Source organism: Musa acuminata, chromosome BXJ2-6 (genome assembly GCF_036884655.1).
Source record: "Musa acuminata AAA Group cultivar baxijiao chromosome BXJ2-6, Cavendish_Baxijiao_AAA, whole genome shotgun sequence".
Classification (NCBI taxonomy): domain Eukaryota; kingdom Viridiplantae; phylum Streptophyta; class Magnoliopsida; order Zingiberales; family Musaceae; genus Musa; species Musa acuminata.
In genome coordinates this window covers 25,913,073-25,928,585 of record NC_088343.1, presented here as the reverse complement: position 1 = coordinate 25,928,585, position 15,513 = coordinate 25,913,073, and positions in this window count along the sequence as shown.

Here is a 15,513-nt window from a genome sequence, read left to right as displayed (position 1 = left end):
TTTATATTGAGAATTTTTTGACAAAAACAAAGGAAATCTGCTATTAGGAAATGTTAAAGATGTCATAAAAATTTTGTAGAGATTTGGATAGAAAAAACCCAATAGCAAGATCAAACAGACGGTTCTATACGGTTGGAATTCTGCAATGTATCTTTCATCGTAGAGATGAAAACTTTATGACGAAAAGTTTATGAAGTAATATAGGAATAATTTTTTTGGGATTTTCAAATAAGGATAACTAAATTGCAGCAGCAGTAAGGTAGAAAACCAGAACCTATTGCAATTCACGGGGAGATCAAAGGATGATCCGTGGTGGTGGAGATGACGGCGGAATTTGGCAATGATCTCTTAAGCAATTGTGGGAATTGCTTTAGGCGGTTGTGGAGGGTTGATGGATGGCTGTGGAAGGGCAGCGAGACACCAAGAACGCTGCTCTGATACCAGGTGTTAGAACCCTTGTAGATTCTAAACTTGGGGTTGATCTCTTTAGGGGATCGGCCTCCTTGGAACTCTATAGGGGTTTCTCCCTCCAAGTTGCTGCTCAAAGGCTGCAGAAAAGATTCATCTATTGCTTATCAAAAGAGGTGGAATACATGACTATTTATAGGGCTTCTAAACCCTAACTCCTAATAGGACTCTTACTTAAGACTCCTACTTCTAACCAACTCCTAATTGGACTCCTACTCAAGACTCCTACTTATAACCAACTCCTAATAGGACTCCTACTCAAGACTCCTATTCCTTTACAACTCCTTATTCTTCTCTAAAAAATAACCTCCTAACCCTAGCCGGCCACTTCACCTCTTTAATAGGGGTCGGCTTAGGTAGGTTTTACATAAATATCCCTCTCAATTAGGACTCTCCTAGCTAGAGTCCTAACAATATTCCTCTCATGATGCCGAGAGTGGATGATCCTCTACCGACACTCAATAGCCCTCGTAAGGTCGACTACCACTCCCAATGACCAGCTGTACTAGATCTGGGATAGCCAAACCTATATGTCTGGTATCAAAGATTAGAGCACTCATACAGGGCATCCTTGGTGTCTCAAGTCTAAAGACCAAATACACCACTAGGACTACGGAATCACTGTCTGACAATAAGGCATCATCAACCATCCAGCATTCCGTAAGCGGATCAATCAGTGAACTCATTCTCCAATGAGCACCTGTACTATATCCCTAGTGTCCCTACACGAGCAGCTATAAGACCAACTGCATCCATCATATGGACGGGTATACAGCACACCAGTCTGTCCGGTTATCACGATGTCCCTCTCGAGTAACCTATGATCAGGATTATTTAGGATATGTGTTTAAAGGTGAATCGATCTCATTATCGTGATCTCATCACGATCCGATTCCCATTGCACAAATCCAAGGACATCACAATATATATATGCACATATGCAATAGTTATAAAGTGATATACGCCAAAATATAATAAGCAAAAAGATTCTATATCAAGTCACACGTGCCATCACTCATGTGATTGGCTTGCTGGGCACCTATGACTAGCAGTTGCACCACCCAGTCTCGCTCGGAGATTGAGCCCAGGCGGTGAAACCGCTTGGCTTGGGTGGTCAACCGCTTGGCAGAAATCAGGGTCCGAATGGGTTGATCCATTCGGCCCAATTTGGGTTTTTCAAGGGCCCAATTGCCCCAAGATTAAGTTAATGGAATCACCTCCCATTTCCAACCTAATCATTATGCGAACTACGATATTTCCTAAGACATTTACTGCAACTTGCTCCGGTGTGTCAATCGCTTCTTCCGGCGAGCTTCCGGCGAACTTCCGTCAATCATTCGATGAACCCTCGGTGATTCTCCTGTGAACTTCCGGCAAACTCCTGGACTTGCGACGATCCACTTGGCGAGTTCCGACGAGCTTCTTTGGCAAGCTCATGGACTTCTCAGATTTGTTCCCGCAGAACCTCCGATGACTGTCCGAATTTCCATCGAACTCTCGAACTCCCAACGTGATCATTGTCTTGACTCCGGCGCAACTCCTGCTGCATATCTTATTTTCATCGTAGTTAATCCTGCACACTTATCTCAACATATAGATTAGATAACAAATGACAATTGACTTCATCATCAAAATATGAGATTCAACAATCTCCCCTTTTTTGATGATGATAATCAATTGATAATGGAGTTAACCTTAACTCCCCCTGTCTATATGCCATACTTGAGATAAGTCATTCTTGAATTCAAAACCTTTGAATTCAAGAGACATATTGATAAGTTAAAATCATTTAAACTTATCAATACTCCCATCATGATTCCCATCATGATGTTTCTCTCTGAAGATGATGTCAAGGCTTGACATTCATTTTCAAATTTTACATAATAAGTTTGAATGATATTGTAAGATATCAACATGTAAAACTGTGAAGTAAGATTTTGATATCATTACATGATACAAACAAGGCATAATGCAAATTATAGCAATCATAGCATCAATTCATATATCTATTGGTGATGCAATCATTTAATACTCATATATTTCTCCCCCTTTGTTATCAACAAAAAGTGTGATAATTGTGATACAAGGAGAACAATATAAGCAAATTTTGAGCATAAGTATGATAGTTGTTCATGCCTTTACATGTTATTTTCCAATAGGAAATCAATTATACAAGCATATAAAGGAAAACATGATATGTAGATCGCTTTGAATACTTCTTCCTTTTTATTTGTTATAATCTTTTTGCATGAAGGAGGAAAGCCATTTGTGATACCAGCTATTTGTGAGTTTACTTTGAGTGAAGTTAAAATTGATGAGAGATTAAATCATGCTTCATTTTTACAAGGATCAAGATATGTATGTGAAACAAATCTTTGCAAGTAAAAACACTATCATCCATAATTCAAGATGGAATTTATAAGCAGGAATCATTTCATCAAATCCATTTCAGAAAAATATTTTTCATAAGTGTATGAGAAAATCCGATTGTTAGGATACCAATTGTTAAGCGAATCCGAAAATGAAATTAATAGTTTCATGCATTCGGACAAGACTATGCTATAGATTTTCAAATATAATCATGAAGACAAAACATGCTTATTGTTATATTCAACACATAATTTCCAACATGTTATTTAGGCATGTAATGGCAATCAGGTGATTTGATCATTCAATAAAGTCTAAAAAATAATTTTAACTAGTTTATGTATTCGGACACATCAACATTCCTAATTCTCTTCTTATGAAATCAAATTGTTCTTCACTTAGAGGTTTTATAAAAATATCAGCTAGTTGATGTTTAGTATTATGGCAATATAATAACATGACGCATCAACTGCATTGGTATATCATTTTCTCAAATCATATTTATCATGGAAACCAAAATATTTAATTTCAATGTAAAATCCGACAGTGAGTAACGAGATTAAACAATGAGTGATGTTCGTAACTCTGCTCACAAACAAATACATCAGGTAATCATATCAAAGATCAAGGCACAGGGCATTGTGATCATAGTGAGTAACATAAAGAGTTTACAATACATATAAGCTCATTCAGGAGGTGAAAAATTAAAATGCCTAAATAAAGAGTCAAATTGTCGATGAATTTACTGCAGCTCATATAGGATTTGATCTTGTCGATGTTCAAGCCGTTCTTGTCTTTGTTCAAATTGCTCCATCCGAATCCCAATATCTCCGACAGATGATGCATGAGCTTGCTCAAATGAATGTGTTTCCTCAAAGGGACAAATCGGAGGAGATTGAGTACCCCTAAAGACTGGTGTTTCCGGTTCTGGTTCAGGTGGAGGGGGATCGGTTCTTCTAGGCATTCTAACCCAGTTACCGTTTCTATAAACACATCTTAATCGGTGAAGTAGATTTTTATTTATTATGCTAAACCTATCTACTTTTATTACTTCTTCCGGTGGTATTGGAATATCGTAGGCTTTCAGTATTCTAGTGATTATACCACCATATGGAAGCATCATGTCTTTCTTAGATAGTTCTAGCATGTTTTGCTGGATAAGATAACCAAGACAGATGTCATGTCCTTTCATTATCTAATACATGGTTCATAATTCTATTTGGCTTACTTCATCATGATGGTATTGTTTAGGGAGAATGATGCTAGTTAGGATATAATGAAGTACCTTAGTATTTAGTGGCAGTAGATGTTCACAACTTTTAGGAACAAATACTAAGTTGGGATTGGTGAAAATTGTTCCTAAGGCTTCAATATATGTTGTCCCAACAATTTCATCATCCCATGATCCTCTAAAGTAAGTCCTCTATTTTTATGTGAATGCCTATCATATCGCAAATGAATTTATCCGTAATGGAGATGTATTGTCCTAAGAGATAGGTAGACATTCTTTTTTTCTTTATCTACTTGTATATTGTTGTAAAACAATCTAACAACTCTTGGATAGATGGGTTCACTGATTTGTAAAATAGGGAGTAGATCTAAGTTTGCAAACCATTGGATTGTCTCTAAGTCTCTTAGTTCATTTAAATCTACATGTTTTCCCTTATTTACACTCCTAAGTTCGAAAGAGAAAAACTTTTCATCATGATATTTTGAATCGAAAAGGGTAAGATCAAAATCTTCCACTAATCTCCTCTTCCCTTTGTCCCTTGAGGATCTTTTAGACCCCATAACTACTGCTATTTAAGAGGATAGTAATGAGCAAGAGTAAATGAATCAAAAATAGAATTTAAAGGGTTCTTAGAGAATACCTTAGTGAGATCTTCAATAGAAGGAGCGATTGTTGATCTTTTGCTTCAAAATGAGGAGTATTTGGGATGCTATGAGGGGTGAAATGGAGGTGGCGAAGCTTTGGAAGAGTAAAGAGGGGAAGGGAGTGAGTTGGGGTCGGTTCCACCGTCGGCCCTAGCTCGGGTTAAAAAGGGGTAGAATTGTGGGCGGTTGCACCGCTGGCTGGGGCGGTGCAACCGCTTGCAACATGTGACAGTCGGAGGTGCTACCTCCAGCTGGGGCGGTGCCACCGCCTACAAGCGGTGAGCACTTGTTCTGACTACAGTGTGATCAGATTTGAATGTTTTTGACTTGAGAAGAATTGTCATTCTGAGCAATCAACTTTACTTACGTAAGAATTTTCATTATAAGATAAAAAATTTTGCATGATCAAGATAGATCTTGTGACGTGCATACTCTAAGTGTCGTGCACATATTTGTGACAGATTGTTCAGGTTGGTAAGCCTTGCAAGTTCTTGACAAACTTAGTAAGTTCATGATATAGTTGGATTCGAAAGTAACGGACGGATGAAATCAATGAGTTCAAAAATCTAGAGGATATGTGAAGTGAGAATCATGGGTTTCCAATTCTGAGAGATCAAATAGGATTGTATCTATATCGCATTTGTAATTTTAATTTTCTAATCCTCTTCTATTATTTAGGCTAGAGAGCATCGCGAGTTCTCTTTGGATCTCGGGTCATGAATATCGAGAATCCAAAGAGCAGGATATTATTTCTTGCTCCCAGCTTAAGATGTTTTATGTCTTTACAAGAAAGGATTATCTTTAGGTACCCATTTGCTTTTGGGTGCCTCAAAAATAGATCTACATTGTTTATCATGTTGCATAAAATTTATCATGGTTCCTTTAGGAACCCAAATTAATTTGTTTGGACTAATTTTCTTGAATGGACAATAATGGTTGGATTTTGGTGAGGACTTCTCATAAATCCGATTCCAATTCTTTTGGGAACGTGACCCTTGTTTGCAAGGATCATGTTTAAGGACTTGCTACCAACCTCGAATTTCTTCAAGGTGTCCTTAAGTATCAAGTTCTCATTTTGGAGAGTTTCTAGATCATGGCATTTTTCACATTGAGCTAAACTATCATGATATTCAGTTTTTAATTTATCAAAATTGCTAACAAGACTATCATGCTTATTTTTCAACAATTTATATTTTCTACTAATTATTTTACATTCATCAAATAAGTCATGGAAGGCATTTAATAATTCATCAAATGATAAATCTACATCAATTAAATTTGTTACCTCCTCTCCGATGGCTATTAAGGCGTAATGAGCAACTTGCTCGGTGTTGGACTCCTCTTCTTCGGACGCGCTCGAGTCATCCTATGTTGCTTTGAGCGCCTTCTTCTTTGATGTTCTCTTTTTGACTTGGGGACAATCACTCTTGTAGTGTCCTGACTTTTTGCACTTATAGCAAATGACTTGGTCCTTCTTGGGTTCAAGTTTATTTTTTGTGTCATTCTTAAACTTGTTTCTTTTAATAATTTTTTTAAATTCTCTTGTTAGAAGTGCCAAGTCATCGTCACAGTCCTCATCACTTGAGTTTTCTCTCAAGTGGTCTTCTGAAGTTCTAAGTGCCATATCCTTCTTGTTCTTTGGAAGGATGTCTTCTTGCTCTTCATGAGCTTTGCAAGTCATCTCGTAGGTCATTAATGACCCGATTAGTTCTTCAAGAGGGAAGTTGTTTAGATCTTTCGCCTCTTGAATAGCAGTGACTTTAGGATCCCAACTCTTAGGAAGGGATCTTAGAATCTTATTTAGGAGCTCAAAATCCGAAAAACTTTTTCCGAGTCCTTTTAGACCGTTGACAACATCCGTGAAGCGGGTAAACATGTCGCCAATAGTCTCACTCGGTTTCATCCGAAAAAGTTCAAAAGAATGTAACAAAAGATTGATTTTTGACTCTTTCACTCTACTTGTGCCTTCGTGAGTCACTTCGAGTGTGTGCCAAATATCAAATGCGATTTCACAAACCGAAACACGGTTGAACTCATTTTTATCAAGCGCACAAAATAAGGCATTCATAGCCTTTGCATTAAGAGCAAAAGTCTTCTTCTCCAATTCATTCCAATCGATCATTAGAAGAGAAGACTTTGAAAATCCATTTTCAACAAGATTCCAAAGTTCAAAATCCATTGAAATAAGAAAGATCCTCATTCGGGTCTTCCAATAGGTGTAGTCCGTCCCATTGAACATTGGTGGACGTGTAATAGAATGGCCCTCTTGGTTTCTGGCGTATGCCATCTCTCTTGGGTTTTAATCCATTTGAGAGTTAACCCCGCTCTGATACCAATTGTTAGGATCAAGAGCACTAAGAGGGGGGCGGGGGTGAATTAGTGCAGTGGAAAACTTTCTACGATAAAAATCGCGTTCGTACGATAAAAGTGATTTCAGTAAGAAAGCTGATTCGTAAATCAATTTAACTTTTGATTAAGCGAGATGCAGCAAAGATATGAGTGCAGTTTGCAGTTATGGTTCAAATCAGATAGTAGGTGCAAACTGAAATATGATATTCGTATGAAAAAAACTGATTTACGTCTAAGTGTTGATTTGTAAATCACTTGATTAAGCGAGATGCAGTTAAAGCAAGGATATAAAGGCAGTTTGCAGTTATGATAGAAATCAAAACGTAAACGCAAACTAAAATATGATGATCATACGATAAAACTGATTTACGTCTAAACGCCGATTCGGAAAGTGCAAAGTTTGAAACCCGATCGAATATGCTCAGAAAGCAGCAAGCTTTTGAGGAGATTTGCAATAAGGATAAGATGCTCAAAGTAAATGCAAACCGAGAATTAGAGTGGTTCGGTCAATCTTGACCTACTCCACTTTTGGCTTCCTCCACCGACGAGGTCACCGACGTCAACTAGAGACCTTCCTTCAATAGGCGAAGGCCGACCACTCTTTTACAGTTTCACTCCTTTTGATAGGCTTAGGAGACAACCCTTACAGAATTTTCTCTCCTCTCTTTAAGGATTAGAACTTGGAAGAAAAGAGGGAGAAGAACTTTTGGCCTTTACAACAATTTTGAGCTATAAGAATCACAGAATAAGATCAGGATTTCGGTGTGTTTTGAGTGCCCTTTCAGTGCTGAATGGGTGGGGTATTTATAGGCCCCAACCCAGTTTGAATTTGGAGCTCAAAACTATCAATTCCTGGAATTCCGGGATCTAACGGTTGCACCGCCTGACTAGGGCGGTTGCACCGCCTGGCAGAGCTCGAAGACTGAGCCTCTGGGTGGTGCCACCTCTGTCAAGGGCGGTTGCACCTCCTGCTAGAGCTCGAAGACCGAGCTCAAGCGGTGCCACCTCCTGACTGAGGCGGTTGCACCGCTCAGCCAGAGCTCGGAGACCGAGCCCAAGCGGTGCCACCTCTTGGCTGGGGCGGTTGCACCGCCCAGTCTCGCTCGGAGACTGAGCCCAGGCAGTGCCACCGCCTAGCTTGGGCGGTTCAACCGCCTGGCAGAAATCAGGGTCCGAATGGATTGATCCGTTCGGCCCAATTTGGGTTTTCCAAGGGCCCAATTGCCCCAAGATTAAGTTAATGAGATCACCTCCCATTTCCAACTTAATCATTGTGCTAACTATGATATTTCCTAAGACATTTACTGCAACTTGCTCCGGTGCGTCAATCGCTTCTTCCGACGAACTTCCGTCGATCATCCGATGAACCCTCGGTGATGCTCCTGCGGACTTCCGACAAACTCCTGGACTTGCGACGATCCACTTGGCGAGTTCCGACGAGCTTCTTTGGCAAGCTCATGGACTTCTCGGATTTGTTCCCGCATAACCTCCGACGACTGTCCGAACTTCCGTCGAACTCTCGAACTCCCAACGTGATCATTGTCTTGACTCCGGCGCAACTCCTGCTGCATATCTTATTTTCATCATAGTTAATCCTGCATACTTATCTCAACATATAGATTAGATAACAAATGATAATTGACTTCATCATCAAAATCCGAGATTCAACAATTCCAATACTAAGTTTTTTTATGCTTCCATTGCTACTCGAAGAGCCGTTAACCGCATCAGAAAATGCAGAGACAAATATAACAATCTTATTGAGAATTTAGATGAGGTTAAAGCATACACTGAGCAATTTTTTTATTCCTTACTCAACCAAGTGGGGCAACCTAATAATATTCATGTGGAGCCAACTAGAAAGCTTGATTCGAGTGCCATTTCTATCCTCAATGCCCCAATTACAGATGACGAAATAGTAAGAGTTGTTTTTAAGTCACCAAAGCACAAAAGCCCTAGCCCAGACGGATTTCCTACTAAATTTTACCAAATTACATGGTCTATTATTGGTAATGATGTGATTAAAGCTTGCCAACATTTTTTCTCTTCAGGTCATATTCTTAGAGAGATGAATTGCACTTTTATTTCTTTAATTCCCAAGAATGCAGGGGCTGATTCACTAGAGAACTATCGACCCATATCTTTATGCAACTTTATTTACAAGATCATCTCCAAACTGTTAGCAGATAGATTGCAAAAGGTAATACACAAGATAATTAGTCCAAACCAGGCTGCTTTCATCAAAGGGAGAAGTATACATCATAATATTCTGCTTGCTAATGACTTGGTCAAGGATCTGTACTCAAAAGCAAAAGGGACAAAAATATGTTTTAAAGCTAATCTATGGAAAGCCTTTAACTCAATTAATAGGAACTTTATCTATAAGATGCTCCATGGTATGAACTTCCCTCAGCAATGGGTTAATTGGATTCAATATTGCTTAGAAACTCCAAAGTTTTCAATACTCTTCAACGGCTCACCTATTGGTTTTTTTAGGAGCAAGAATGGCATCCGACAAGGTGATCCACTCTCTCCATATCACTTTACTATTGCAATGGAAGGACTTAGCTATATGTTGGAATATGCGGTCTCTGATGGCAGTATTAAGGTACCCCATGCTGGCCCTATTCATATATCACATATAATCTTTACAGATAATCTTCTTATCTTTCTTCAGAATGATTTAACTTCAGTAAGAAACCTGGCTACTATTCTAAATGATTTTGGTATAGTTTCTGGCCTTTAGTTAAATCATGCGAAAAATAAAGTTTACATGAGCCCTTGCATTGAGGACAAAAATATTATTGCACATACCCTAGGGGTTAGTGAGGGAAATCTACTAGTTACATATCTTGGTCTCCCACTCATATCCACTGGCATTCACAAAACCCACTGTCAGCCTATCCTGCAAAAAATAAAGAATAAAATTTCCTCCTGGAAAAATAGGCTTCTTTCAAAAATAGGACGACTTGAACTCATCCGTTCGGTGTTGTACTCTTACTCTATATATTGGTCTAATGCATTTCTTCTGCCTATTGGACTTCTCTAATATATTGAATGGTTATTAATAAACTTCTTTTGGAATGACACAAATGATAAGACAATGCATATGGTAAATTGGGACAGCATCTACAAATCGAAAGATGAAGGGGGACTGAACCAGAGAAATACTAGAGATTGGAATAAACCATATTTGGTAAAGCAATTGTGGGACATTTTGTAAAACAAATGTTCCTTATGGTCACAATGGGTTTCTGCTAGGTATCTTTCAAAGGAATCGATTTGGGAAATTTCAACAAAAACATACCACTTTGTAGCTTGGAAAGGAATTTTAAAAGCAAGGAATTGGCTAATCAAACACATGTCTTATTCAATCTCTACTGGAACTAATACTAATATGTGGTATGATCCTTGGGTGAATGGGAAAAGTATATTTCAATTATATGGTGACAAAATACGAAAAGATCTTGGGGCTCCCAAAGATTTGAAGGTTTCCGAGTTCATTGCTAATGGTACCTGGTGTCTCTCCCTACTCCTATTTCTCCTAAAATATTATCACTTTGGCCGACTATCACAGCTTTTCCAATCAGGAACAATCCTTCAGATGTACTTATTTGGCTTCATGACAATGGTAAATTTAATGCCACATCCGCATGGAATCAAATTAGGCAAAGAAATAACAAGTGGCTCCCAAGCAGTTGGACATGGGATCGATCGGGATCACTTCCTTATGTACATGGTAGGCCCTTCTGAATAAACTACCTACAATAGACAATATGAAAAGAAGAGGTATCCATAATGTTAACTGATTCTCCCTTTGCATGCAACAAGAAGAAATTGTTGACCATCTCTATTTTGCATGTGACTATACTAAATGGATTTGGAAGGAGATTCTCCAGCGATTCGAACTCAATAGAATGCCGCAACCAAACTTGCATCAAGAATTAGCTGACCTCATGCAATGTTTTTCAAGAAAAGGGCCTCTTTACACAATTGACAAAGGTTATATTCAGATGTGCTATTTGGTGGATGTAGAAGGAAAGATGTAGCAGAATTTTGAGTGTCAACACACAAACAATGCTCAGCTCTTGACAGAGATTATTAGAGACTCAAGATCATGTATGGAGAACGATCTCAAAATGGAGCACCTTACTGTTAAAACCTTTGCAGATTCTAAACTTGGGGTTGATCTCTTTAGGGGATCGGCCTCCTTGGAACTCTATAGGGGTTCCTCCCTCCAAGTTGCTGCTCTAAGGCTGTAGAAAAGATTCATCTATTGCCTAAGAAAAGAGAAGGAATACATGGCTATTTATAGGGCTTCTAAACCCTAACTCCTAATAGGACTCCTACTTAAGACTCTTACTTCTAACCAACTCCTAATAGGACTCCTACTCAAGACTCCTATTCCCTTACAACTCCTAATTCTTCTCTAAGAAAAAACCTCCTACATGAATGTCCCTCTCAATTAGGACTCTCCTAACTAGAGTCCTAACAGAATGTCCCTCTTAATTAGGACTCTCCTAGCTAGAGTCCTAACAGAGTCCTAACAGAATGTCCCTCTCAATTAGAACTCTCCTAGCTAGAGTCCTAACAAACCCACCCTCTTCAAATCAGCCTTGTCCTCAAGGCTGAGATTCCATGAACTCAGGGAACCGGGTCTTCAGCTCCTCATATGGTTCCCATGTGGCGTCTTCAAGTGGTAGATTATTCCAATGCACTAGTACTTCAGTAGAGGGATGTCGGTGACGCATCACGATCCTGCGATCGAGGATGGCTTGTGGTTGGGCTTGAATAACTCCATCCTTAGTTGTGTTGGGCAGTTGGATCTGGGGTGACTTGTGTTCACCCAACTTGGGCTTTAGGCATGATACGTGGAAGACAGGGTGAATTTTGGCATCCTTAGGTATTTTAAGTCTGTACGCCACGGCTCCAATACGCTCTGTGATCTGATAGGGCCCATAAAAATGTGGGGATAGCTTCATGGAGGCTCGAGTGTTGATAGAGAGTTGCTTGTATGGTTGTAGGCAAAGATAAACCCAATCTCCCACTGAAAATTCTTTTTCACTTCGTTGTGTGTCGGCTTGCTGCTTCATTCTGGCTTGAGAGGTAGAGAGATTATCTTTTAATAGTTGTAAGAGTTTGTCCCTATCAATCAATTCTTGGTCAACCTGATCTACCTTGGCCGAGCCAATTACATACTTTGGAATCATAGGGGCTGGTCGACCATACAATGCTTCATAAGGGGCACATTTTGTAGATGAATGATATGCAGTATTATACCACCATTCGACCCAGGGAAGCCATTTTGCCCACTCTCTTGGTCGGTTGTAGCTTCCCTGGATTTGCCACAGTTTCACCCTTGTGCTGTTGACATACATCACATTGTGCCACATATTCAGTAATAAATTTTTTCATCCCTCTCCAATAAAAATTTTGCTTCACTCTTTTGTAGGTTCTTAGGAATCCAGAGTGCCCTACTAAAGATATAGAGTGCATTTCATGCAAGATGATTGCGATGCAAGGGGAGTCAGGTATAAGCACAATGCGACCTTTGTAGCGTAGATCCCTCGAATCCTAGGTGTAGTGGGCTATTGTACTTGGATCCTCCTCCAATTTTTTTATGATGTTGCTGATCTCTAGATCCTTCTTCCATTCTTCCCTAATGTCCTCAAGGAGACCGGTGGTAGGAAGGGAGATGGCTGAAACCTTAGCTTGTTCAAGTAGCCGTGAGAGTGCATCTGCAACAACGTTTTCTTTCCCCTTTTTTTAAATAATTTCATAATCAAATCCAAGAAGTTTAGTTACCCATTTTTGCTGCTCAGGGGATGATATCTTTTTTTCCAAAAAGTACTTGAGGCATTTATGGTCAGTTTTAATTTGAAATCGTCGGCCGATCAGGTAGGGTCTCCACCTTGTTACTACGTGTACAATGGCAAGCATCTCCTTATCATATACTGACATGTTTTGACGGGAGGGAGATAATGCCTTGCTAGTGTATGCGAGTGGTCGACCATTTTGCATGAGAACGACTCTAATTCCGACTCCAGATGCGTCGGCCTCAATGATGAAGGGTCTATTGAAATATGGTAGCGCAAGCACCTGCATCATTGTCATGGCTGCTTTAAGTTTGTCGAAGGCAGCAGAGGCTTTGTCCGACCATTGGAAAGCATCTTTTTTCAGTAAAGAAGTGAGTGGTGCACTGATCTTCCCATAGTCCTTAACAAATTTTCGGTAGTAGCCCGTTAGTCCAAGGAACCCCCGTAGTAATTTCACGTTTGTAGGTTTCGGCTAGCCTTGCATTGCCTCAATTTTTGTTGGGTCTACCGCCACTCCTTCTTTTGATATTATATGCCCAAGGTACTCTACTTTTTGCTAGAGAAAGCTGCACTTTGGTTGCTTAACAAAAAGAGTATTCTCCCGAAGGATCGTCAAAACAATCCATAAATGCTAAAAGTGAGTCTCAAGAGAAGGGCTGTAAACGAGAATATCATCGAAAAATACCAGCACAAATTTATGAAGAAAGCTCCGAAAAATATCGTTCAAGAGACTTTGAAAGGTTGAAGGAGCATTAGTGAGTCCAAAAGGCATTACCAAGAATTCATAATAGCCATCATGTGTGCGAAATGCAGTTTTTGGAATGTCATCGTCACATACCCGAATTTGGTGGTAACCGGATCGGAGGTCCAACTTCGTGAAGACTCGAGCTCCTTTCAATTCATCAAGAAGTTCATCCACCACTGGTATTGCGTACTTGTCCTTGACGGTGATGCCATTTAAAGCTCGGTAGTCGATGCATATCTGCCAAGTTCCGTCCTTCTTGCGTACAAGTAGCACCGGTGAGGAATAGGGGTTGCAACTTGGCCGAATCACCCCTGTTTCAAGCATCTCCTTTACGATCTTTTCAATTTCATCTTTCTGTAGGTGAGGATATCGGTACGGTCGAGTGTTCGCTAGTGGCTTGCCCAGAAGGATTGGAATTCGATGGTCATGTTGCCGAGAAGGAGGAAGACCGTGCGATTCAGCAAATATATCGGCAAATTCAGTAAGCAATTGGGCAAGATTTTGATCGTCAATTTTTATTTTCTTCTCTTCTGGTTGTGGCTGGAGATGCATCAAAAAGCCACCATTTACCTTGTGCAAAACTTTCTCCATTCGTTGGGTTGAAACAGTGGTAACGTTGTTTCCGCGCTTCCCACGTAGGATGATCTGTTTGCCTTTACAGTAGAATTTCATAATTAATTTAGAAAAGTTCCAAGAGACATCACCTAGTGTAGTCAACCATTCTATACCAAGCACTGCCTCATAGTCATCGATTGGTAGGAGGAAGAAATCGGTGATAATTTCTTGGTCTTGCAGTAATAGTTTCACCTACGGGCATCTTTGGTCGCATTTTAGGATTCTGCCGTCGGCAACCTTTACATCAAACTTGCTGCAACCTTCAATATGCAGTGTCATCCGAGCAGCAACCTTACTATTCAGGAAGTTATTAGTGCTACCCGCGTCGATGAGAACAGTGATCGGCTGTTGTTTGAGAAGGCCTCCAACTTTCATCGTTTGTGGATTTGAGTAGCCGGCTAGTGCGTGTACCGTAATGTCGGTCGGCTGTGACTCTTCTTCCATATCTTCTTCTTCATGTTCAAGGCTCTCTTCTAGATGTTCAATGACCTCTTCTTCTACTAGTTCAATCATAAGAAGTCTACCTTTTTTACAGCGATGCTCGCGGTTCCACGGCTCGTCGCAATGCCAACATAACCCCTTCGCAAATCGCTCCTGAAGTTCTTCTCTTGTTAACCTTTTCGCTGCAGGGACTCAGTTGATAGTAGGGGGGGCTGAGGGCTTTAGTATTGTAGGTCATGGAGTGATCCTAGTCCTCCGGGCTTCATGGTTCAATCGCTCCTCTTGAAGTCGTGCGAAAGAGATGGCTGCCATAAGCGTGTATGGTTGTCGCGCCTTAACTTCTCCCCGGATCTCCGGCTTTAAGCCCTCAATAAAGGTCCCCAATAGCTGTTTTTTAGACCAATCACGAGTTTGATTAGATAACCTTTCAAACCTGATTTGGTACTCCTGAATGGTGGAGGTTTGTCAGATCTTTGCTAGTTGTCCGTCAATGTTCTCGTAATAAGTTGGTCCGAAGCAGATCAGTAGTCCTTCTTTGAATTGTTGCCATGAAAGGACTCCATAAGTGTGTTCAAACCAGTCAAACCATTGTATGGCATCCCCTTCAAGATGTATAGCTGCAATTTCCACCATGGATGCATCCATAGTTTTATGGTACCAAAAATATCGCTCCGCGCGCGAGATCCAACCAATTGGGTCTCCTTCTTCCCATCTAGGGAAGTCCACTCTCATGCGCGAATAGTTGGGGTCGGTCATAGAGCCTCCCCTCTCTTGGAAGTCATCTCTTTGGGCATGATGTGATTGATTAGAGCTCTCTCCTTGATGTGATTTCTTTAG